The sequence below is a fragment of the Triturus cristatus genome, chromosome 5_1 (genome assembly GCF_964204655.1).
Source record: "Triturus cristatus chromosome 5_1, aTriCri1.1, whole genome shotgun sequence".
Taxonomy (NCBI): Eukaryota; Metazoa; Chordata; class Amphibia; order Caudata; family Salamandridae; genus Triturus; species Triturus cristatus.
Window position 1 is genome coordinate 36,885,255 of NC_140587.1, and position 25,833 is coordinate 36,911,087.

A 25,833-nucleotide genomic window follows, 5' to 3' on the forward strand; every position below is an offset into this window, starting at 1 on the left:
CAACTCCGCCTGGTCCAACTAAAAATATTACACTGAGTATATTTTGACGCACGCACCTTGTTAAAAATGCGTAAACGACCTGACCCGTTGTGTCTCCGGCGCTGTAACCTACCGGGCACTTTCTTTCACATACTGTGGGAATGCCCCAAAATGCAAACCTATTGGGGGGAAAAAACATGTTGCAGATGGAGAGAGCATGTGACAAATCATTCAAGGCAAGCCCCCAGCTCTGTCTCCTCAACATGTGGAAGGCAACGGACCTCACGCAGGCAGAACAGACGTGGGCCTCAATGGGGTGGTCCATTGCGAAAAGAAATATAGCGCAGAAGTGAAGGGTGGCGACGATGCCATGCCTGAGGGACTGGGCGATCGACTGGGCGATCGACATGGACAGGGCAATGGTCGCAGCGAAAGACGTCTTTAAAGATAGAGGGTGCCCTAAAAAATGGGATCACAAGTGGGGGAGGTGGAACAAATATAGAGGCGACATGTGTATTCCCTACCATGGAATTGCAGCAAGACAGACGCCTCATTTTCGAAGTCTCTGGATTTGAGGACACACTCCCGCCCTGAGGAGATTGTTATGCTCGCTCCCTTACAGGTACTCAAGGGGGGAGGACCCTTGAGGTGTATAATACTCTGTCTAAATGCTGGTTGCTGCCGCTTTGTCATGTTTCTCGTGCATCTGATGGGAAGTGGGGTGGTTGATGGCTTGTATTTTTGCACTTTATGAGCTGTATCTGATGTGTCTCTCTGGTGGACCCGATATTTGTTTTCATGCTGCACTTTACCTTTTCTTTATTATTATCAATAAAAATTGTTTATTAAAAAATAAAGAATGGTTCAATTTTGCCCCAAACTGTTCCCTCTACATATGGGCCAGATTGATCCACTGCTATTGCTGGAGCTATTAGGCAGTCTTCCACTTTCAGGCATCCCTAGAATAAGTCTTGAGGCGGCGGTGGGAAGTCATTGTCCTGCTGCACCCACCCATCTATCCCTGTCCAGTCCTGCTGTGCTGGAGGCATGTCATTTGACATATATCCTTGCTGTTCATTATTTCTATATTCAGTACGCTTAGTGTTAGGCTGGTATTGTGGTTGGCCCTGTCTCCTATACTGTGGCGGCCTATTTTCCCCATTTTTAGGTCTCGCTGAGCTAAAGGCTCGAAGAGACATTTTGTATGTGGGATTTTCAAAGTGCTGCTGGCTGGCCTAACGCTTGCGTTCACGCAATCGTGCACGCGTGCAGCCGGCCGCCAGCAGCACTTTGAAAACTCGTGTGCGTCATCGCGATCACTTTCGCTTTCAGAGCGATCGCGATGACGCACGCGCACACACAACTCCCGCTTCTCCCCCTCCCCCACCACATTTTGCATCTCCGGCCGCTCGCGCGCGGCCATCGCTTGTCTTTCCTTTCCTCTGGCCCTCTTCTCTACTTCACTTTTTCTCGCCTCTGTAACTAAGTTATATAAATATCGCATTCTATTTAAAATCAACGGATATCTTTAAAAAGGACAGGGTATATCGCTCTCCTCCCGCCTCCCTCTATACATATATGCCACCCCTTGCCCCGGATCTATCCCCACCCGCTGGCCTTCTCCATCCTCCGTCTGCCCCTGGGATTCCTCACCAGGATTCTGCCTATATCACCACCACCGCTCCTTCAGCAGCGTTACAGCGGCGTCCGTTACCAGGGCAACAATCAGGTTGAAGGACCGTGTGCACAGTGCTTGTGTTGACATGTTACGACAACTGTAGACTGATAACTCACAAGGAATGGCGCAGCCATATTGGAGTGTAGCCGACAGTCAAATCTTAGATGTACGTGAAAGGGCAGAAGTATGAAAGCTTGAATTAGTACGACCCAGTATTAAATTTATATTGCAAAACATCAATAGCGAGTGTCTTCATATTTTTAAGTGTATGTATTTACTTTCGATTTCATACGTTTGATTCTATTCCTTTTTTAACTGCAAAACGTTTTTAATATTTGCGAACAGAAGTGTGTTGGTTGTTACTACGTTTATCAGTAGGCTATACTTTTGCCTTTAAAGATGGCGACTTTGATGATGTCTGACTTTACTTTCTGCTTGCAGCAAACGTGCCATTATGCATTGGGCATTTATGTATTGCCATTGTGCAAGCACATATAAATGATGGACACCGTTGTGTTTTTTTTTCCAGGTCTGGCGTAGAAATAGCGTCAATATAGTATTATCAAAACAGTTCGTAAACCAAAGTACATGCATTCCTACATCAATAATTTGGGTTTTTTGTCAGCCCTCTTCTTCCATTAGTCTATTCAACTATCTTTCACAATTTTGCTTCCACCAATCAGAGCATATTGCCGGGACTTTAAGTGGGATGAAAAAACTGGGGGTCTCTCAAAGGGGCGTGGTCAATGTAAATAAGGGCGTGGCTTAAAAACACGTAAAACTAAAAATCTGTGTTTAGCACAGTGTGCCGCCCGACTTGTATTTTGCTGTTCCTGTCATTGCGTCCAGATATATGATACAACAAGTCACATCATACCTACAAGTCAGGACAATTGTGTTTGTCAATGGTTGGTAGTTGCATAAGACAAATAAGCAGCAACTATGGCTTGTATATAATATTGAAAAAACTTCCACTTAAAGCCCTGGTGAACCCTGACAATGTTGCTGCGCCTCAGTTTCAAAAAGAGAAGGGAAATCCAGAGAGAAAATGACTCTTTAAAGGATTTCCCTTCCTGTACAACGCTCACCACGCACACATGGATGTGCCTGCTGTCACTGCAGTCCGGAAAAAAAAACGAACTGTCTGTGCCAGGGCACAAAACAGAGCCCGATAGAGACCCGTTTCGAGGCTCCCTTAAAACAAGCATTGGCATAGCCAATAGGTCTCGCTTTTGGGACCGTATAAGTATTTAGTTATGCAGTACAATATCATTGGTGCAACAACATCAACTGTTGCATGGCTAAACACTTATAAGGTCCCAAAGGCGAGACCTATTGGCTATGCCAATGCTTGTTCTTTTTTTAATATTGGGCAGTCTGCCTTCCAGTGGTTGGGGTCTTTGCAGTAGAAGCAAGCTGTTCCTGGTGGAGGTAGGGAAGCTGACCTTCCATTTTGTGGTCTTCCTGTACCCTTCACTCTCCCTCGTCCCCTGCCTCTTCCTTGCTGACTTGTGTAAAATCTCTCTTGTGCTACCATCAACCTTACTTTTTCTTTCTTTATTTTCGCTGCCTCTATTTTCTGTGCATTGGACTGATACTCAGAGCAGTATCTGGCTGCTGCCAACACCTTTTTTATTGGTTCTTGTTGCCAGCAAACAAATGATGTCTGCAGATGTGCTTTGGTAGGCGGCCTGAGACCTTGAACAAAAGTGGTGACAATTGCCGGCATTGCATCCCCCATTGGATTCTTTAGCCCACTGTTCTGCTGGTATACTTGCAGAAGCCGGTCAAAGTATGAGTTCACACCCTCATCTTTTTCCTGTTTTGTATGTGTTATCTTATTCCAATCTACCTTGTCTTCAGGAATTTTCTCTTTTAAATTTCACTACTTTTTGGTATTTCTTTTCAACCTCATCTCCTGGTACTCCTCCCTTTCCCCTGTCTGGCTCCCTCTTCGGCCACTCTACCTTTCTTTTGCAATCTTCCCATAGGTCCTTTGGCACAATGATATTGAAAAATCTATCAAAATCCCTCCATAACAGTTCTCCCAAAACTGCCATTCTGTCTAACTCAGCATACCACTTCCTTGATTCTTGTCTTAGTTTTAGTAAATCTTTAGTGAAGCACATTATGTCTTCGTCTGGTCCAGGGGACATGGACGTATGCTAATTCATTGTCTTTACTGCCTAGTGGAGGTGGTACCTCTCGCAGGGGCATAATGAGAGCTGGTGGTGCTGTTGCAGGGGCTGTGGTCCCACTGGAAGGGTTGAGGGTCTGAACTATTTGTCTGCAACAATTGCTTCCATTGTTGTATTTTCTCTACTGCATATTGCAGTGCCTCTTTTATTTTGGCCTCATTCCATGGTTGTAGTTCTGAGTCTGTAAAACTGAATTTTGCTGTGTCCTAGCCATACTGTGCAGGTAATGGTGGGTCACCGGTAGGGTCGGGGTGTTGCTTCTTGGCTTGTTTGACATATGCGTTGTGTGCTTGAGGGCCTTTGTCCATTATTTGTGCTCATGCTATTGACAGTACTTTTTCTAGATATTGTCTGCTCTGATGTTCTGTAAAGGTGTCTACTGGTAGCGTTCCTTCCACCATCTGGTGTAAGAAATTCTGGCATTTAATGGTGTCTGATTTCAGCAGTTTCTTCTGCACTGTGGGTGATCCGTGTGGGGATGAAGTAGCACTATTTGTTTTACTGAGACTATCTCGCCTAGCCTGTGGTGGAGCCTGCTGAGTCCCTTCCAGAGCTTGCTCTATGGTGGTGCTGTTGTGTGCTGTGTTGTGTGCAAATGTGCAAGCGTCCCATATTAGGTCCTGCCACTGCGTAACTGTTGGTCTGTCATCTGCTGTTGTGTCATCGAATAGTTGCTTCCATTTACGATCTATTAATCGTGGGGCTTGTATCTTTCTCTGCGAGCATTTAGCTAACAGCTGCTCTTCTTATCACAATATTTTGAGGCGGCATGGACCGCTTCCTTCCTCATTAATTGCAAGACGGCAATGTTTTGGACGACGTCCAAGCCTATTTTGGCTGCGTCTTCATTGAGAACGCTGCATATTAAAGCTATAGCAGCTGTCTGCTGTGCTTGAGATAGCGCAGTGTGTTTTCCGTGGAGGGTGAGACTGTCGTCTGTTTTTGGAATGAGGTGTAGTCTTGTGCCTCTCATTCGCCCCATTAAAAGGTCCTCCAGTACTAAATCCTCTTCACCCCCTCCCTTGTTTTTGGCTTGTTTTTCACTATCAACAGGAATGCATGGGAACACCCCCACTATATCCAGTTGCGTTTTTCTCCAATTTTCACATATTGTTTGCTTTGCCATCTCATGTAGCACATTGTTCTTAACGTCTAACAATTCCTTGTGAACTTTGGATTTTACGTCATTAGTTGTGTGCCTATCACGCAGGACCAGATCCCACTGGTAAAATGATACCCACTCAGCCGGCCTTATCTTTTTGGCTTTTAATTTTAACATTTGTCTCAAATTTGACAAATCATTTATGTTGTACGTCTCGTGACACAGAAATTATAAGTCCGGTCTCCTAACTGTCAGGTCATGCCATTTCTGAATAAATAGTATGGGACTGAGTCCTTGGTGTAGGGCCACATTGTATGCTGGGGAGTCTGTTGGTGGAGCTGGCTCACTGCTATTTAAACTAGTTTTACTTAGAGGGTTCCCCATGGTGGTGATGTGTGATGTGCAAGCACTAACCCTTGTTTCTCCGCGACGACAGTTCAGATATTCCAGATAGAGGGAGGGTGGAGTGTCGCACAATAATACAAACCGATAACACAATGGGTGAACAAACGTTATCATGTGCTTTTCAGCCAGTCTCCAGCTTTTGCAGCAGCAGAGGAAGCCGTTCATCAGGCAAAAAAGACAGTTCAATTGACACTAGTTCACCAAAACATTCAGAAGTAGGAATGAGAAAATGTCCTGGGTGCTTTGTAGCATTACTGGCGCTCCATGGACAGAACAAAAAGGTGACAGGAAAGTATTTAGAAGAAAGAGTAGTATTTCCGTATCCTTGCAATCTCCTGTGGACAGGTAAATGGGCAGGAGGGGCGGCTAGACGGAATTAAAGACCCTATGGACGTTGCCAAGAGGTCCAGTCATTCAAATAAACAGGGCAGAAGTGGTGAAATCTTTGTGTAGTTCAGACAAACACATAAAACAAATAAGAAATTTCTAGCGGCCCTGCGCAGCAGCGCTGTATGATAGCCTGTGTGCTGCAAATGTGTGCAGTTTCATTACATTAATCCCAGAAGAGTAACCGGGGTAATAGTAACAGTATTATTGGTATTTTAAAGGACATAAGGAGCAAAATGCAAATAGGAGTTATTGTACAGTATAGGGCAAATATTAATAAGTCTGTCAGCCAGTTCATTTTAGGGGGACGGTAATAGTAAGGGACATCTGATCCGGTGATAGGTAGTATTTTAGGGGTGCTAAGTTCGTTGTCAGGGAGGTAGCAGCGTCAAATGTCAGTCACGTAGCGTTACAATACCCAAATAAAATGATAACCTGGCAAGTACTGAAAAAACACCCTACAATCCTAAATTAATTAACCACATTGTATGAGAGGCACATTACAATAACACAATAGAAAAATGCAATGAAACCAACGATTATAGACACTAGAACAACTGATACTCCCTCCCCGTTGTGCCTAGGTAACTCCCTAGGCACAGCTGGAGACCACCTCTGGCGTCCAGCAGGAGGCAGTGCCTCACTGGGTACCCGGGGCCAGCGGCACTGAGGTGAGTTAGCTCCACTCAAACCTGAGTTCATGAAAACCGATAAATTGGTGCCCTGAGAACTTGTTGCAACCAAAGAGGAGCAGCCCACTTGGACACTACCCCAACTATATTGTCCCTGCACATGAAGTATGTGCAACACAGTGGTGCCTTTACCGCCACCACCTGTATCTGGAGAGCAAAACTGCCACAACTCTAAAACGAGGGGCTACCTGCTACAACCCAACCTGGAGGATGGAAATCCTAAATCAAGACTCACCGAAGGACGTTGATTCTGGCAAAGCGTACCAACCTCCGCTGCTGTCAATGGGAAGTAGCTGTAAAGGTCCTCCACCCCCATAGGCCGGGGACTCTCCGCAGCAAGACAGGGGGGTGCAGAAGTTCGCCCTCCTTGGTACACCATCAGCCAAGTGCTGCTTAGCGCCAGGGAGTCACTGCGTGCAGGGAATGTGCGGACGGACGCCATCACTGGCCAGACGGGCTGGGTATTAAGACCAGATACTGAAATGGAGGGCAAAAATGCACATTAGAGAAATTTGACGGAGGGCGGCAGCAATGTCAGAGGTCAAGAGCCGCAAATGGTGCAGGAGAAAAACAGAGGAAGACGCTGTCAGTAGCATGTAGCAAGTGCTAACCTTAAACAGAAGAACTGTCTTCAACAGAATGGTGACAGACTGTAAAATAAATGATCAGAGCCACAAAAAGGGCACAGAAGAAAGTGATAAGAACGGCCGTTATGATAGCCATGGGAATTTGAAAGCAGGAGATGTATATCTCTCCGGGACACAAGCACACCGTCCCTGGCATGAGAAGCGCAAAGGAGAGGGAGAAAGGGCAGAAGAAGAGTGCCGAAAACCCATTAAACCAGGTCCATACAAATGTGCTGAGAGCGAGAGAGTCCAGGAGCCAGAGATATGACAGAATCAACTCCCGGGAATGGTCCCCCAGCCGCCAGGGAGCGAAGAAACAGAGAACTTATCAAACCTCAGGCCTCCGAAGTCCGAGTGAAGCTAAAGTCCAGCTGCCGGTGGCTGTTGAAGTCGGTCAGTCATCCTGGGGCCGCATTCTCACACCAAATGTGGAATCTGAAATAAGAATAAGAAATAATACCACAGATACGGATCTCTGTCAGCACAGAAGATAGCAAAATTTATTGGAGACCAACAAACAATGCAAATACGTGTAGCACGGAGACAGACCGCATAGTCACCGAGTGTCCAAAGATGTGACGTTTCTGACTGCTTTTATAGGCCCAAACCACAAGAGGATGCAGCATCTTAACATACGTTGCACAAATTAAGCATGGGCCACTTGACCAGTTAGCAAAGGCCTAGTTGGTGTTATACCATTTATGGTCCGAAATATACTGTTGCTGACCACGTGTCACCAAATAGGCAGCTTCTGGGACTTTCTACGGTAATGCAATTAGCCTTTCTATCTTTCCAGTTAACAATTTGCAATATCATATCACATACCCGAAACATTTTTCGAAATGTGATATGCTGAAATGTTTGTGTCTAAGCGTGCATCTTCCTCTGTTCCTGTATCTTTCTTGAGCAAGCCTTGCGTTACAATAGTAGTTTACTGGGGCAAAATGGAAAAGTACAAGCATCTTGTGCAGTGAGTTATGTCAACTTAACAGGGCCTAAAGCTTCAAGCATTTGGTATAATATAAGAAAGATGGCTTCAACACAGTTACACTCCCGACGGACTGATGAAGTCATAGGTAGGGCACTGTGTTTTCTTTCCAGGACAATACTGGGAGACTCAACACCGTTAAATGAGGTTTTACATCCTGACTGAGGGGTGGAGCTAAGCATAAAGTAATCCGTTTAATCCATGAAAAAGCGGAGTGGAACCAATACTGGAAATAGAAAGTGGATTGTGCAGTTTATGGATGATCCTACAATACATAAGCTTGGTTTGACCCTGCATTAGTGGACAAAGATACAGAAAGAGGAGACACTTGGCTAATGGAGCCCCGACTGACTATGATAAAAGCAGTACGTTTCTTTCACTTTATCCAAGGATTAACAGACAGAATCCCTCTATAAGACAACAAACTCACAATTTGGTACTATCTGTTCCAAATTACTTCAAAATGATATTTAATACAGCACTAAATTACATTTTTAATATAGAATACACCAGTATTATAGGTCAATGTCTTGTTGAGTCCTAGAGCAAGGTCTTATTGACTCCTAGTAGAATGTAATCAAAATGGATCAATAATTTCATTGACCTATATCATGACCCAGAACCTTATGTATGAAAATGGACCAAAAGGGGAATTATCCTAGTACTGACCAAATACATTTTTATATTAGTTACTGCTCCCCAAAAGGATTTACTTTTGTTTTCAGCGAGACTTCAAAACATTTTAAACTGAGGGTCTACTGTGATCAATGTAAGCTTTTATCTTGAAGCGGTGTCCACATTATAGTGCCTTCTAGCCAACAGTAAGTTTTAATAATTTTTACATATTGAAGTGCAACCCCTTACTGAATGTTTGACCTTACTGATTCCAATGATTATGTAAGGAATAATTTCCATGTCTAATATATTAAATTAGAAAATATTTATTTATGTTGATTCAGAAATACATAGTTGATGACCAATGATAATATTATTGGTTTGCCTTGAAATCTGTGGTGCACTGTTGCAACTAAATAAGATGTTTTGTTGATAATACACTGTGTGATAAAAACACTGATTCGTCTTGGCCACATGAGCATGTTCAGATTTTTCTTGGGCAATGTAGAATTTTCCAAGTATTGGATAAATTAGAACTAAATGCATGTATTCTTTTTTTAATGATCAATCAATCAATCAGTTACATTTATAAAGCGCGCTACTCACCCGTAAGGGTCTCAAGGCGCTGGGGGGGAGGGGGGGGGGGGGGTCAGTGCTCATAGAGCCAGGCCTTGAGCTGCCTTCTGAAGGAGAGGTGGTCCTGTATGGCGCGAAGGTGGCTGGGAAGGGAGTTCCAGGTCTTCGCTGCCAGAAAAGAGAAAGATCTTCCTCCGGCGGTGGCTTTGCGGATGTGGGGTACGGCTGCCAGGGCTTGTCCGGTCGAGCGTAGGGTGCGCGGAGGAGTGTAGAAGGAGACGCGGTGGTTGATGAGTTTTGGTCCGAGGTTGTGCAGGGCTTTGTGTGCGTGGGTGAGGAGTTTGAAGGTGATCCTCTTGTTGACTGGGAGCCAGTGAAGTTTCTTCAGGTGTCCGGAGATGTGGTGGTGGCGGGGTATGTTCAGGATGAGTCGTGCGGCAGCGTTCTGGATTCGTTGCAGTTTCCTCTGCAGCTTGATGGTGATGCCGGCGTACAGAGCGTTCCCATAGTCCAAGCGACTGGTGACGAGGGCGTGGGTGACGGTCTTCCTGGTGTCGGTGGGGATCCAGCGGAAGATCTTGCGGAGCATGCGGAGGGTGTTGAAGCATGCCGAGGTCACCGAGTTGACCTGTCTGGTCATGGAGAGGGATGAGTCCAGGATGAAGCCGAGGTTGCGTGCGTGGTCGGTGGGTTGGGGAGTGCTGCCCAGGGCGGGAGGCCACCAGGAGTCGTCCCAGGCGGAGGGTGTAGGGCCGAGTATGAGGACCTCCGTCTTCTCTGTGTTCAGTTTAAGCCGGCTGTCTGTCATCCAGTTCGCTACTTCCTTCATGTAGTCTGGTTCTAGCTGAGGTGGGGTTGTTGGTGAGGGATAAGATGAGCTGGGTGTCGTCGGCGTAGGATATGAGGTCGAGTCCGTGTTTTCGTGCGATGTTCGCCAGGGGGGTCATGTAGATGTTGAAGAGGGTGGGGCTGAGGGAGGATCCTTGGGGGACGCCGCAGATGATCTCTGTGGCTGTGGATCTGAAGGGGGGGAGGCGGACTCTCTGGGTTCTTCCGGAGAGGAAGGAGATGATCCATTCCAGGGCCTTGCCTCTGATGCCTGCGTTGCTGAGGCGACGTATCAGGGTATGGTGGCATACCGCGTCGAAGGCTGCAGAGAGGTCCAGGAGTATGAGGGCCACGGTTTCTCCTTTGTCGGTCAGGGATCTGATGTCGTCCGTGGCTGCGATGAGGGCGGTCTCGGTGCTGTGGTTAGCTCTGAAGCCGAACTGTGAGGGGTCGAGTGAGTCGTTGATTTCCAGGGCGGTGGTGAGTTGAGCGTTGACGATTTTCTCAATCACTTTGGCGGGGAACGGTGGGAGCGAGATGGGCCGGAAGTTTTTAAGTTCGGTGGGGTCTGCTGTTGGTTTCTTTAAGAGGGCGTTGAGTTCGGCGTGTTTCCATTTCTCCGGGAAGGTGGCGGTGGTGAAAGACGCGTTGATGATGTCTCGGAGGTGGGGTGCTATGATGTTGTCGGCTTTGTTGAAGATGTGGTGCGGGCAGGGGTCGGATGGTGATCCTGAGTGGATGGAGTTCATGATGCGGGTGGTTTCCTCGGTGGTGGTTGGGTTCCAGGTGAGGATGGTGGTGTTGTCGGTGGCGGGTTCCAGTGGTGGGTTCGTGTTGGTTGTGGTGAAGCTGTTGTAGATGCCAGTGATCTTGTGGTGGAAGAAGGCTGCGAGGGAGTCGCAGAGGTCCTGTGAGGGAGGGATGGAGTTGTTTTCTGCGTCGGGGTTGGAGAGTTCTTTGACGATGCCAAATAGTTCCTTGCTGTTGTGGGCGTTGTTGTCTAGTCTGTTCTGGAAGGCTGATTTTCGTGCGGCGCGGAGGCGTTGGTGGTGTTGGCGGGTGGCGTTCTTGAGAGCAGACATGTTCTCCTCGGTCTGGTTGAGGCGCCAAGTCTTTTCGAGGGTGCGGCATTCTTTTTTGGAGTCCTTGAGGTCGGGGGTGAACCAGGAGTTTTTCTTGTGGTTGTTGGTGTTTGCTTGGGTCTTCAGGGGGGCCAGGAGGTTGGCGCAGTCGGAGATCCAGCTCGTGAGGTTGTTGGTGGCTTCGTTGGGGTCTGTGGTGCTGGTGGGTTGCTTCTGAGAGAGGGTCGATGTGAGTTGTTCCGTGGTGATTCGATTCCACTGTCTTCTTGGTGGTTGCTGGGTGTGGTGGTGCACGGTGGTCTTCTTGAAGCTGAAGTGGACACAGCTGTGGTCCGACCAGGCGAGTTCGGTGGTGTGGCTGAAAGAGATGTGTTTGCTGGAGGAGAAGATGGGGTCGAGCGTGTGTCCGGCGTAGTGGGTGGGGGTGTTGACTAGCTGTTTCAGTCCCAGGTTGGCGAGGTTGTCCAGTAAGGCGGTGGTGTTGTTGTCGGTGTGGTTCTCCAGGTGGAAGTTGAGGTCCCCTAGGAGGATGTAGTCGGTGGACGGGAGTGCGTGTGGGCTGACGAAGTCTGCGATGTCTTCGCTGAACTTAGTGCGTGGTCCTGGTGGTCTGTACATGAGGGTGCCTCTGAGGGTGGTCTTGGGGTCGCTGTGGGTCGCGAAGTGGAGGTGTTCGGCGTCGGGGAGTGAGTTGTCGACGTGGGTCGAGATGCGGATGGAGCTTTTGTGTGCGATGGCGATGCCTCCTCCGGTGCGGTTGGTGCGGTCTTTCCTGATGATTTTGTAGCCGTCGGGGATGGCTATGGCGATGTCGGGTGTCGTGGAGGGGTTCATCCAGGTCTCGGTGAGGAAGGCGATGTCCGGGTTTGTTGAGTCGATGAGGTTCCATAGTTCGATGGCATGCCTGTGGACGGATCGGGTGTTGATCAGGATGCAGTTGAGGTTGTTTCCGGGGGAGTCGTTCTTGTTGGGTGCGATGTGTGTTCGTAGGCAGGTAAAGCGGCAGTTGCGGCAGGTGAAGGATCCGTGGGTCCGCTTCGGGGTAGCGCGGTAGCAGCCGGGCGTGCGGCCAGGGTTGAGGGCGGTGAGGGTGGTGGTGTCGTAGGTCAGGCGGGGGTGGCGGATGGGGTGGGGGTCGTGGTGACCAGGGGGACGGGCGCTGGGCGCGGTCCAGGCGCGGACGGGCGCAGACGGGCTTGCCTTAGGCGCGCCTTCGGCGCGCCAGCGGCGCGGCCGCCATATATGGGGTAGCCGGGGAGGGGGGGTCAGCTGGGAGGCGGGAGGGTAGGTGGGCCAATGGGATTACGCTTGAGGAGCGCAAAAACGTCAGGAAAAGCGGGAGGCGGGCGGTGGGAAAAACGAGGAAAAAACGGCTTTGGGAAGGTGGCGAGAAAACAGGGGAAGAAGCGATGCGGACGACGAGAAAGGCGGGAAAAGGACGAGAAAAAAAGGCGGAGAAAAACAAGCACAACGAGCAGGGGCACCGGGCGCACGGGGGGCCACGCACTCGGGGATACAGAAAAAAGGTGGAATCACATTCAACCAGTCAGTCTCTGAGGCAGGCACTCGAGGGTACAAAATAGAAGGAGGGAACCGGGCACTCTGGGGCCACGCACTCGGGGAACAAGGAGAGAAGTGGGAGCGGCAGTCACGGGGGCACACAGGCAGAACTAGGCAACACTGAGGCAGGCAAGCACTGGTGGCGCTGCGGAGGCGGGGGAGCGGCCTACCCTAAGGTCAAGGGTCGCTACCTCTGCCTCGCAGCGGCCGCCATATATGGGGTAGCCGGGGAGGGGGGGTCAGCTGGGAGGCGGGAGGGTAGGTGGGCCAATGGGATTACGCTTGAGGAGCGCAAAAACGGCGGGAAAAGCGGGAGGCGGGCGGCGGGAAAAACGAGGAAAAAACGGCTTTGGGAAGGTGGCGAGAAAACAGGGGAAGAAGCGATGCGGACGACGAGAAAGGCGGGAAAAGGACGAGAAAAAAAGGCGGAGAAAAACAAGCACAACGAGCAGGGGCACCGGGCGCACAGGGGGGGCCACGCACTCGCGGATACAGAAAAAAGGTGGAATTACATTCAACAAGGCAGTCTCTGAGGCAGGCACTCGAGGGTACAAAATAGAAGGAGGGAACCGGGCACTCTGGGGCCACGCACTCGGGGAACAAGGAGAGAAGTGGGAGCGGCAGTCACGGGGGCACACAGGCAGAACTAGGCAACACTGAGGCAGGCAAGCACTGGTGGCGCTGCCGAGGCGTGGGAGCGGCCTACCCTAAGGTCAAGGGTCGCTACCTCTGCCTCGCAGCGGCCGCCATACATGGGGTAGCCGGGGAGGGGGGGTCAGCTGGGAGGCGGGAGGCGAGAGGGTAGGTGGGCCAATGGGATTACGCTTGAGGAGCGCAAAAACGGCGGGAAAAGCGGGAGGCGGGCGGCGGGAAAAACGAGGAAAAAACGGCTTTGGGAAGGTGGCGAGAAAACAGGGGAAGAAGCTCTGCGGACGACGAGAAAGGCGGGAAAAGGACGAGAAAAAAAGGCGGAGAAAAACAAGCACAACGAGCAGGGGCGCCGGGCGCACGGGGGGCACGCACTCGGGGATACAGAAAAAAGGTGGAATTACATTCAACCAGGCAGTCTCTGAGGCAGGCACTCGAGGGTACAAAATAGAAGGAGGGAACCGGGCACTCTGGGGCCACGCACTCGGGGAACAAGGAGAGAAGTGGGAGCGGCAGTCACGGGGGCACACAGGCAGAACTAGGCAACACTGAGGCAGGCAAGCACTGGTGGCGCTGCGGAGGCGGGGGAGCGGCCTACCCTAAGGTCAAGGGTCAAGGGTCGCTAATGGTATACATGTTTTTAAATGGTGATGAGATATATAATATGATTATATTTTTTAATATGTTTATCGGTAGCCCTGAAGAAGTTCAAGTTGAACGAAATGCATTAGCTACAAGCAAGTTTTTACCCAAAAAATGATTGATCAATTAAGAAACTGTCAAAAATAGTGTTTGGGTTTTCCTGTATTTGTTAGTCACTATGTCTTGAAAGAATTGTGCCATATATGTGAGTTTTTAATGATCAATTATTGTTTAACAGTAACTGAGAAGAGTGGCCGAGTTAATCTATAAATCTTGTTGGTATCTAAACTCAGTAGGGCAATGGGTTGGTACGCCTCACAAATATAGACTAGTTTGTCCTCTTTGTGTAAAAACATGATATGTGCCTCTGTCATTGTGACTGTAATTGAATCCAAATGTAGAAAAGAGTGTAAAGCAGCTGCAGGCTGGGGAGTCATGTCTGACCGAAAGCGTTAAGATCATCTGGCCCTGGGGATTTGTTAGGATGTAGGTCTGCAATAGATTTTGTGACCTCTTTTGGGGGTGATTAGCTCTTCAAAAGCTTAACTATTGGCATGGTGATAGGAGCATTATCCCAAATTCTATATTGAAAGCACTGACCTCCACTGAGACTCCCAAATATAGCACTGAGTAATATTCCCTGAACGCCTCAATCTTCTACTCTTCCCTTCGGATCACCATCCACCCCATCATCTCCCTTTTTAACTGGAATTAGCTTAAGTGTCTTTGTGCACCCAAACCTCTATACTAGCATAAAGTCCATCTTATTGGCTTTTTCTGTAGAATTAGCTCCACGCTCCTCCAGGTCTCTCTGTGTGTAGGAGGCCCAGTCAACCTCTCGCCCCAGTAAGAGCCCACAAAGAGTTCATTGGCCCTGTTTTCTGAAAGTCCACCTCCGCAGTATTAAGTTCTGTCTCCAGAGTCTTGACCACTGTTTATCTCTGCTGCTGCTCCCTCTCCGATATACCCTGCAGCCTCACCACAGTTCTTGAAAGTGTCATAAAGTATCCTCTGAGGGGTCTCCCCAAAGTCATTTACTTTAAAGTAGGCCTTTGTCAAACACCCAGTGCCCGGCCTTCTGGGGACTAGGAGTCCAGTCCCCCTACCATATGAGCATGGAGTGATCTGATATTACTATCAGGCTTCGGGTTAATACATAGGTACTCTCCACCCTGGGGAACCAAGCCTTTGGGCTCAGACTATGTGAACTTCAAAGGTGACGTATTGTTTTAATATAAAGCAAAGTAGACGCCGGCAGTTCTGGACCCCTTTCTTCCACATTAGTCTGGTGCTCTTGTGTCTTTTCCAGCTCCAGGCACGTTGCCACTGTGCCATCTTCATTAGTGGACGCTCAACTGGAGGCCTTTTATCATTTACAAAAGGGCCACAGCCGAATCAGATTTTACTGCCTGCGTTTGTGTGGGTGGCCATGTTAGATGTCTTGTGGTGGAGGTCACTAAAACAGTTCTGTAAATCTTCCCTTGGCCAGCAGGGGAGGAGACTGGATGCCTCCCTTTCTCAAAGACATGTTAGCAGGTCTGGAGCCCAAGTTTGGTCTCTCTGATGCCTCATCCCATAAAGCTGCATTAGACATTCAATGTTTTGGAAGTGCCCTTTGTGTCAACAGCTTCCTTGGTATTGCATTTAGGGCCATAGCTTTCCAAGCGTCAGATGGTGTCAAAAAAGTGGGGCACAGTCACCAGTGCAGCTGGCAGCAATGGCCCACCAGGGTGCCCGGGAATCCCTCTATGCTGCCCCCACAACCAAGGATCGGCACGCAGACGCAGCAATAGCAGGGAGGAAGTTAGGCAAATGCACCCCACATCAGATCTCTGTAGCCATATAAACTATGCTGGTCTGCACTCGTTGCCAACTGCAGAGATCAGCTGCTGCAGGACTGCGCAAGGCGAAAGGTTGAATCAGTCATCCCAAGCATACCCCGGCTCTGGTTGGGCCGATCTAGGGCCGGGTCATTGAGTCACTTCAGCTCGGCCTTGTTTGGTCAGTCTGCCATATGCTACAAGATGGCCAGCGTGGCTCCATTGACAGTGCTCATGATCATCTGTCTGCTCCAAGATCTTCAGCATATTCTGTGCCCCAACCTCACAGCATCCGCTGTCTTCGTTTCTTTCCCCGCTCGAGCTGGTATTTCCAGCGTGTGGAGCTCGTTTGAGAAAAAGAAAAAATTCCTAGCTATCGTAAAGGAAAGTTTCAATTTTATTAAGGACTCGGATGTGAGGATTAGGCATTTGTTTTTTTTTTGTTCATTTCATCCAGCAGGCAATTGAAAGCAAGTAATAAACGAGAAAAAACGACATCTGCTATGATTCTTCAGGAGATGAACTACAGTCCAATAGCCAATCAGTGCCAAACATTCTCTACTCCTTCCCCTGAGGACGCTCCATCTTCCTCTTTCTTCATGCGAACACAGCTGGAAACGTCAATTTCATTCCTGCTTGCCTGAATCCGACCCTCTGAAGAGAAAAAACAACTTTACTCCAGGAAGGATGCATCGGGTAACAAAACACGCAAATATCCAGCAACAACATTTTTTAGGTCTAGAAAAAATACAACCGCTTTACCTTACATTATGTACCGTAAAACAGATTTCTTACAGTGGCAACGAGGATCATTTAGGGAGGGTAGTTCCCAACTAGGGTGGGCCAATCCTCGCCTCCGAGTCCTTAATCAAAATTGAAACTTTCCTTTACGATAGCTAGGAACTTTTTCATTCTATGTCGGGACCAGAGGCGAGGATTAGGCAAGTTCAGAGCTTATCCACCACTAGTGAAGCCAGATTTCTGACCGGCTTAAAGTAAAACCTCTTAAAGGTGTGGAGTCTGATGACCAATCCGCCACCTTCAGGATATCCTCCAAACGAGCTCCAAGTGTAAAAGCTTTAGAGGCCATGGCGCCTCGCACTGAGCGAGCTCCAAACTTGGATGTATCAATCCCTGCCTCCTGCATAGCCTGGCGGAGCCAACGGGCAATAGTTGGAGGAGTTGCCTCCTTATGCGGTTAGTAAGCGCAATAAAAACTTTAGTTACACTGTGAGGACGCACCTCCTCAGTCATAGTTTTGTAGGCTTTGAGAGCTCTCACTACACAGAGTAGGAAGGATAAGACACAACCCTAGAGTTAGATTTCGCCCTTCTAGATATATGGAAAGTAACCCCCTCTGGAGTAAATACTCGTCAGATCCAGTGCTCTTACGTCAGACACTCTCCAGCAAGAGATCAAGCACAACAGTGTAGCCAGTTTGGCCGACAATTGCTTTCGGGAGAGGTACTTATTGGTGGGCCAGGCTTTAAACAAACACAAGACTGTATTTACATCCCCTAACTCAGAATACCAAGGTTCCGGAGAAGAGAGTCCTTAATCCCTCTGAGTAAGTTGCACACTAAGGGGTGCTCCCCCCACCGGGAGACCATCCACCGGGACATGCCCAGCAGAAATATTGATCATCTGCTAAGCTAGCCCATACGACTCCAAAGACGCCCAAAATTTCAAAATGGGCACAATTCCTGCCCCCATGGGATCTGGCTGTCGTTGATGGCACCAACTCCCCCATCTGGACCAGGCTGACCTGTACTTCTTGTTGGTACCCTCAGTCCAGGCTTTTGTGAGTAAGGCGGCAGCCTCTGCTGAAAGTCCCGGCACCACCCAACGTTGCCTGTAACCCGCCATGCCATGAGGCAGAGTGAGTTTGTTAAGAAAAGGCGATGGGGGTTCACCTGGGGATCCTTTAGAAGCTCTTGAAACAGGGGTAGAGGGATTGGAAAATCCCAGGAAAGTTCCATCAGAACTGGAAACCAGGCATGCGACCTCCAGATTGGGCTAAGAACCACCAGGTCCGCTCTCTGACATCTCTACTGGGTCAATACCTTCATTATCATGGTGAATGGAGGGAACGCATACCCCCGTTCCGAACTCTAATCCTGAAGGAACGCATCCACTCCCACCGCCCCGGGATCCGGGCACTACTGCAGTACCTCTCCATTTGGTTGTCCAGATGAGAAGCAAAAAGGTCCATTGAGAAGGGACCCAAATGGGTTTGGAGACTCAAAGTCGAACCAGTGTCGAAAATGCCAATCTGCCACCTGGTTTAATGCCGCCGGGAGGTGTTCCGCAGACAACGCAATCTGATTGGATAGGCAGTATTCCCAAAGATCTCGAGCAAGATCCAATAGATTCTGAGAGCGAGTCCCGCCGAGGTGGTTGACATAGCAGACCTCCGTTACATTGTCCATTTTGAGGAGGACGTAGCATTGAGCTTTTTCTATGGTCCAGCATTTCACTGCAAAAGACCCTGCTAAAAGCTCCAGATGATTGATATGGAGGGATCGTTCCACGGAAGACCATCTTCTTCCCGTGGAAATTCTCCGCAGCGCGCTCCTCACCCTGAGCCGCTGGCATCCGACTCTATAACGAGGTCAGGTTGGGACCCTAAGATTGCACGGGTGTTCCAGGCCTCCATATGTGCAATCCACCATTGAATTTCTGCCCTTGCTGCCTCCGGAAGGGGAACGATCTGAAAATAAGTTAGGTCTTTGCAGGGTTTTGAAATTTTTAGGGGTGGTAAAGAGGCCCCGGGAAAAATGGCCTGGATCGAGGAAGAGACAATCCATACGATCCTGGCCAGTAAGTGTAAGGAGATGGTGGATATTGAGAGTGTGTGTCTGAGCTTGTGCCTGATCTTGACAAGTTTCCGAGAAGGAAGACTCAGTGAGGCGATGACAGAGTCCACCACAAAGCCCAGAAACTGGATTTGTTGGGTCGGTATGAGAACCCATTTCGGGACGTTGATCAAGAAACCGAGGTACTCCAGCAGATCTACAGCTGCAATTGGGAGACTATATGATGCAGACATTCATTCATGATCAAATTGTCGACCAGATAAACAATCATTCTTTTTCCCACAGAGCGAAGATGCTCGACCACCGGTTTAATCACGTTGGTAAAGCACCAAGGAACGGAGGATAGCCCGAAAGGGAGGGATGCGAACTCGAAGACTTGAGACCGCCACTGAAACTGGAGAAAATGGCGATGCGGCGGAAAGATCGGAATCGTAAGGTATGCATCACGAAGGTCCAGGCGGACCATCCAATCCTGAATCTGTAAAAGATGTCTGAGAAGATGAACTCCATCCATTTTGAAGCGGCGGTACACCACCCATTCGTTGAAATTGCAGAGGTTTATGACTGGATGGTATCCACATGCCTTTTTTCCACCAAAAACAGGTTGCTGCGAACACCTTGAGGATGATGCAAAAAGAGCTGGATGACCCCTTTCTCGAACAGGTTTGCGATCTCTTTAACTATCAGTCTCATATGATCTTCGGGAAAGCGTAATGGGTTGGGGCAGGATGTTTGAACCGGGCAATTGTAAAATTCTAAATAAAACCCACTGATCATCTGCAGCACCCAAAGGTTCGGACGTCCGAGACCTCTAAGCCTGAGGAAACGATGCCAGTCTGCCCTCCTACTGAGACTCCATCCTGATGACGAACACTCACCTTGTTGAGAGTTAAGGGAACCGTTGCCCCGTCCTCTGCCACCTCTCTTGCGCTGGTAGGCCCTCATTGGGTAGAAATTCCCAAACTTGGCTGGATCCTGCCACTGCCCTGCAGGATTCCCCACCTCTGGAGGCTTGGTGGAAGGTGCAGCCGGTAGAGCGCCCCCTGCCTCTGGTAAAAGCACGAGGACTAAAGATGTTTTTGTCCAAAGAATTACATGCGTTTACAAATTTGCCCAACTCTTTAACAAAAGGGTCCTCAAAAAGGTTGCCCTCCGCCGTGGGGCCAGCCTCAGAGGTAGAAAGATTGCCTAACATCGGGTCAATCTTTATCAACAATGACCTACGTCTCTCCGTAGAGATTGCACAATTAGCGTTCCCTAGGAAAACAAACGCCCTCTGCGCCCAATTAGACAACAGATCAGGTGGGATTAGGTCTCCCAACGCTTTTGCGTACTCGGCCATGTCAATGATTTTTGCTAGCGCACCAGTGATGTCTAAAAGCTTTTCTTGGCACGATCGCCAAAAGCGAGCAATGCCTTTCTTCGGGTCCCTTTCAAACTTGGCCAAGAAGGTGGCCATCTTTGCGTCCACTTCAGGAGTAAGTGCCACCTTCCCCCTCCAAGGCAGGTCTTGGGCATTCCGCCTTCAGGCAGCTTCTTACCCCCTTATCTAGGGGTTTACGCAGTCCATTGGAGCCTCCGCTTGCATCAGAGAGGTGGACCCAGATGGTCTCCAGGGTCTGCTAGGTTCCCCATCACCAACTAATGTCTGGGGGGACTCCAACAAATTTTGTGCCCCTGGGGCATCAAGCGGGTCCTTAGGGGTAGGCGTGGGCTGGGCTTCCATGAATGCCCTCATGAGGCGTGCAGAGGCATCCATCTCCACCCCGGACGGACATTCCCGTTTGCATTTATTGTCTGTAGCAGTATTATCTGCAGTTGTGAGCTGCCCCGGAGGTAACTGGGCCGTGGGCCCTGACAGGTCTTCCCTGTGAAACAAGGCACAAAGTATGCCTAAATGAAGAGCTGAAAACACTTATCTTGTTTCTGCTGGAGCAGCGAAGAAAGAGGAAGATAGAGTGTCCTCGGGGGAAGGAGTAGAGACTGTTTGGCACTGATTGGCTGTTGGGCTGTTCATCTCCTAAAGCATCATGGGAGATGTAGATTTCTCGCTTGTTTATTACTTGGTTTCATATGGCTGCTGGATGAAATAAACGAAGAAAGTAATGCCTAATCCTCGCCTCTGGTCCAGACACAGAATTGGTACGAAAGTTCACCCAAGGGAAGCCAGGCATATGCCCTCAAAGGCCCTGTTGCCCCCCCCCCCCCCCCCCCCCATATATATTTTCTAGTGTCTGAGACAAATTGTGCTTCATATTGGTTTCTTGAAATAGAGATTTGTTCATGTGTTTAGTTGGGAAAAATTCCGGCTCATCCTGCTGGAGTCGCTGCCAGTATTAATCGATGAAGTCTTGTTGGCGAAGCAGAAAGATAAAAGGCTGTGTCATGTTTGAATATTCCAGAGATTACACTTGAGCAAGGATGCCGCTGTCTACTTTGGAAACTTGAAGTGACACATATTGGGGATTTCTTCAATGACAGCAGACTTGTTGCTTGAGCAGTCTAAGAACAGAGGGTTTGAGAGATCCTGGAAGTTTTTCTATATTACAGTGTCAAATACAGACTTGTTTATGTTTTGCCAGCTTTCCCCGTAAAGCCCACAGCGTTTGAGGCTTTGGACAAAGATCCAACTGAGTTAGGGGCTTATCGTCCAATCACCCTAATCAATATCGATTCTAACATTTATTCTAAAATACTTGCCAGTCGGATTGCCCCACTCATACACAAAATTATTTCGGTTCGGCAACACTGAATTGTTCCCGGCAGATCTACCATCGATCACATACAGAGAGTCATTACACTCTTTGACCTGACCGAGGTGGCAGGAGACCCTATGGCACTGATATTATTAGACGCCGAAAAAGCGTTCGATAGGGTCTCCTGGCAGTATCTATGGACAGCCATGTCAAAGAGTGGAATCGGGGAAAATTTCATCAAAGCAACTCGTATGATGTATCTTAACCCAGAAGCAGTAGTTGTGATAAATGGGGATATATCAGAAAACTTTAAAGTGACGAGAGGAACGAGGCAGGGTTGCCCCTGCTCCCCATTGCTTTTTGCTATTTTTATAGATCCCTTCATTCGGAGGTTAGAATCAAATCTAGCAATTATACCAGTGAGGACCCCTAATGGAGACACCAAAACACTAGCGTACGCTGATGACATTGCCCTAACCATAACCAACCCTAGTGATGCTATAAAATTAATTGAAACAGAGGCTAATCACTTTGCCGAAGTATCAGGCTATAAACTAAACCAAAATAAAACTCAAATTGTCATCAATAACCAAATTAGCTGTGCTGATGAAAGGATTGTTGAAAACGCGACCTACCTAGGGATAAATATCACTTCTAATCTCAACAATCTAGTCAGGTTAAATATGAATCCACTCTTGAAACAAACGGACTTATCACTGAAGAGATTACATAATTTACATCTAACAATTTTTGGCAGGAGCAATCTAATAAAAATGATATTCTTTCCTAAATTTTTATATTTTTTTTAGAAGTATCTGTTTAAATTTTGATCAACATATCTTTACAGAACTGGGTCGTATCTTCTCTCGTTTTATCTGGGGGTATAGCAGATCGCGTAGAGCCATGAGGTTTATTAAGTTACCCAAAGACAGAGGTGGACTTGCCCTACCCAACTCTAAAGCTTACTGGTGGTCTAGTACACTTAACTATAGTAGATTGCTCTTAAATTCAAATCTCACTTTAAATCCAGCAGGAAGGGTTCCAACCCCACAAGAACTTATTCTTGGGGCAGCAACGGGAGATCATCTTTGGCGCTTGATCTATGATTGTCATTTTAAAAAAGTCCGGTTTAAAACCCTTAAAGGAATTTATAACGTCTGGGGTAATGTACGCAAACTACTGGGGATTGGTAGATTTTCATACTACACGACTATCCATTGCAATCAAAATCTCCCCGCAATCTTTTCAGATTCATGCATGAAACGCTGGGTTACGTTAGGAATCACAAAACTTGGTGTATTTTTCAATCAAACCGGGTTTAATACATTTGAATCTCTAAAGAAAATAATTTGCACTAGAACATCGTGATTTTTACAAGTATTTGCAAGTAAGAGACTTTATACTGAAAAAAGGGGGTGGTAACCGAGCCTTTCAGAAAATACAGATAATAGATATGATTAGAAAAGATAAAACAATTAAAATTGGTGAAATCTACAATAATTTAATCACTAACTTTCCTGATGACCTTGATAAACACTTTCAGATATGGCAGGACAAATTAGAAATTTCCGAAAATTCTGTTCAAAACGCATTCAATCTATCGCAATCAATTTTAATACCAACCAAACTACAAGCACAATTTTACAAGACCTTTTTTCAGTTATACTACACTCCTAAAAAAAATAGCAAAATGGAGTAATGGCAAGGGGACGAGATGTCCAAGATGCGCACTTCCCGAAGTGGATTTACGCATTTGTTTGCTACTTGCAAGGAACTCTATACCATTAGACGGGATATTTCTATCTTTCTTTCTAAAATCCTCAAAACCGATATTGTAATAACAACAGCAGAAATTGTTTTGGGGGTAGAAGGGGATTCTCGACCAATTCAAATAAGGGGATCAATATTTATTGCAATGGCAATTTTTAGAATTTGTTTAGCGTCGGCCTGGTTGGATTTATATCCACCTTCATTTCAACAATGGCGATCACGCTTATTTGCAACTTATAGCTTTGAAACAGCCATATATAGACGTAAAGGCTTGAATAAGAAAAAGAAAGGCCTAGCGATCTGGGATTTACTCAGAGTATGGATAGAAGACATTGAATAATCAAAACATCCTGCTAAAATTTCAAAATCTACAAGTGGCTTTGTTATCATTTTTTTTTTTTTGTAAAATGTATATATACAAATCAATTGTAATGCCTGTAAGCTGGTGGGTGTGGGGAGGTGGGTGGGGGGGGGGCGGGGTTTGGAGGGCGGGTAATGTAAAATATGTCAAACTTAAAGATTTGTTTAAAAAAAAAAAATGAGGCTTTGGATGAGGCAATTACTACACAAGTAGTTAGCAAAATAGTTTCTGTACTTTATAAAATGGGGATGAGTCTGATGGGGACTTCAGCAGCAAAGAGCCAGTAGAGATGGGAAAGGGTGGCAAATGCACTTTTCGCAGGTGACCAATGGCAGTATGTCTGTAGACAAAGCTAATGCACTTTGTTTAATTATAAGCGCAGACTATTGTGCGGTACGTACTTACGTTGAAAGTATTGTACTCCGGAAAGACTACATACAACACATGTATCCAGATCCCACTGGCCAGTGGGATCGATGTTAGCTCGATAAGGCTGATTTTATACTTCTGATGTCGCTATCCTCTGATTGCAGGCATCTTGAGAAGAATTGCTTAACACTACTGAAAAACGGTGGTGGTGGGAATGCCAAGGGACCAATGGTACTGAAGGATGGAGACACAGGAGAACCAGTACCGACGACTAAAGGTAGGGTAGCACTGTGTTAGCTTGAGAAGTCTGTACTATGAATTAAAGACTGGATTCCTGATTTGGCAAATTCCGTGACCTCTAAGGAGGTTTGAGAGAAGTGAATCTGAGGTCAAGTCCTAAAGATATGAACTGTGTCTACTGCGTACCTACTGAAGAATGATATGAACTCTGCAGAAGGGAATGTTGGAGTGTAGGTGGACAATTCTTACATCTGTAATCAATTGTCAAGAGATGTGATCTCATAGTGCTTTGGGTGCAAGGTAAGGGGTGTTTTGGGATATTGGAGAAAGTGTAACACGCAATTTAACTTTTGTTCTTTGAATCATACTAGCTCAGTTAATGATACATTAATAGAAAGTAAGATCCTATGTTGGTGCTTATCCCCTCTACAATGTGGAAAAAAAAGACAGGACTTTGTCAGTGAGCCAGGTCGGTACGATACAGCTCTGTGTCATCCTGTTTCGGAAGGTACTCGAGTTAGTTTGGAGATGTGGTGCCACTTATTGGCACAGGAAAGCGAGTTCAGCCACTCTGGAACCATTGCTTTAAAGATGGTCCAAATCAAAGATCGTTGCGCCCTTCCAGTGGATCTGTTAGTTGGGGTTTGAGCCAATGGAAAGATCATGGGAAGACTTGAATAATCCTTATACTCAGTGGTCAAGCTTGGGGCATTACTGGTGCTGGTTCCTTTCAGGATCTCTAAGTTGAGGTCTGGTCCTTACATTTAGAAGTCTCACATAGTTCCCCGGGAACCCGGATCACCCAATTTGTCCATGAAAAACCCCACTTGGAAAGGACATAGTAAGGTCCTTATATCAATGAACCTCTGTAACTGGACAATGACCAGCTTTTCCAGAATTTAAGGCACTCATGAAATAAGACAGGAATTATTCAGTAGTGAAATATTTTATTAGTTGACCGTCCCCTTGGTAGATTTTTATGCTAGTAACTATTCTGTAGTCGAAGCAGCTTTGAGTGAGCAAAGGTTTTCAGTGTTATTTTCTTTCATTGTGGATTCCAAAAAGAGATCATTGAGAGGGAGCCAGAATGGAAAATTCCCCAAAATCACAAAAATAGTGCCCTGAGGTACACTTCTCCCGCTGGTTCAAAGCTTAATATTGTGCTTGAAGGTGAGGCTTGGGCTGTACAAGAGGAGAATGAGTTTCCGGCAAAATCCCTATATGGATTGTTAAAATGTTGTCTTTGAAATGGAATGAAATATACTTACACAAAGTTTTTGTTGACATAGTTGAGATCTGACTTACCTTATATCATAGGTCAGAAATTATATGAAATAGCTCTTTTTATAGATTTGACGCACTGCTGATTTGCTCAGTATTGATTCCTTTATAGAAGGACAATTCCTAAAGTTAACAAGATCCTTGGGTCTTCTAATGGCGCTTCCATGGATCTGGTAGTTGGGAAGTCTGAGCCAAGATTTGATTGGTGGGGGTGCCCACCTGACCAAGAAGTTCACCGGTTGCAACTAGGATACTATACATTTAGGCTTTAACTGTAACATTGGACCTTAATATTTCTACTGCAGCTACCGATGCTTTCCTCTATCTGTGCCTCTCTACTTCAAAATCACTGTTCCTCATCCAACTTCTCTGTCTTATAACCAGGGCCACTAGAATTATGCAGCAGGGGTTGGCTAAATTATGACGCAGGATTGAGTAAATTATGCAGCAAGAAAAAGACAAATTTAGGTGGCC

The 25,833-nt window shown here is 47.2% G+C and overlaps 1 protein-coding gene across 5 annotated transcripts in view; it reads left to right on the forward strand.

The window, feature by feature from the left end:
- LOC146830082 (uncharacterized) overlaps positions 1-25,833 on the forward strand; it is an 80,796-nt gene that overhangs the window by 11,714 nt on the left and 43,249 nt on the right. For all 5 annotated transcript variants that reach the window (XR_014961364.1, XR_014961365.1, XM_085604314.1 and 2 more), the window contains one exon: positions 24,003-24,115. The gene's annotated coding sequence lies outside the window, so the exon portion shown is untranslated. The remainder of the gene's footprint in view (positions 1-24,002; positions 24,116-25,833) is intronic.